This window comes from Mesitornis unicolor, unplaced genomic scaffold (assembly GCF_000695765.1).
Source record: "Mesitornis unicolor isolate BGI_N332 unplaced genomic scaffold, ASM69576v1 scaffold16727, whole genome shotgun sequence".
Classification (NCBI taxonomy): domain Eukaryota; kingdom Metazoa; phylum Chordata; class Aves; order Mesitornithiformes; family Mesitornithidae; genus Mesitornis; species Mesitornis unicolor.
Genome location: NW_010195958.1, coordinates 32354 through 32657, shown reverse-complemented (window position 1 = coordinate 32657; position 304 = coordinate 32354).

Below are 304 nucleotides of genomic sequence, written 5' to 3'. Positions count from 1 at the left end.
TCCCTCGGTGGGTTGCTGGCGGTGCTGTCCCCTCGCCCGGCGCCACGGCAGCCGGAGGTGCCGACCCGCAGCTCTGCTCCACCGGGGGTGCCGAGGAGGGAAGCTGCCCGTCTTTAATTCAGCCAGAAAGCCAGCAACATCCGCCAGAGTGTGCTTCCCGTTTTGATTATCCTCCCAAGAGTGGTAATTCTCACTAGCTATCAGGTTGGCAGTTTTCTGCCTGTAGAAGCCTCAGCATCTCTAGAGCAGACTGCTGCAGAACTTGATTTTTTAATTTTTTTTTTAATCTGCTTGTTTGAATTTC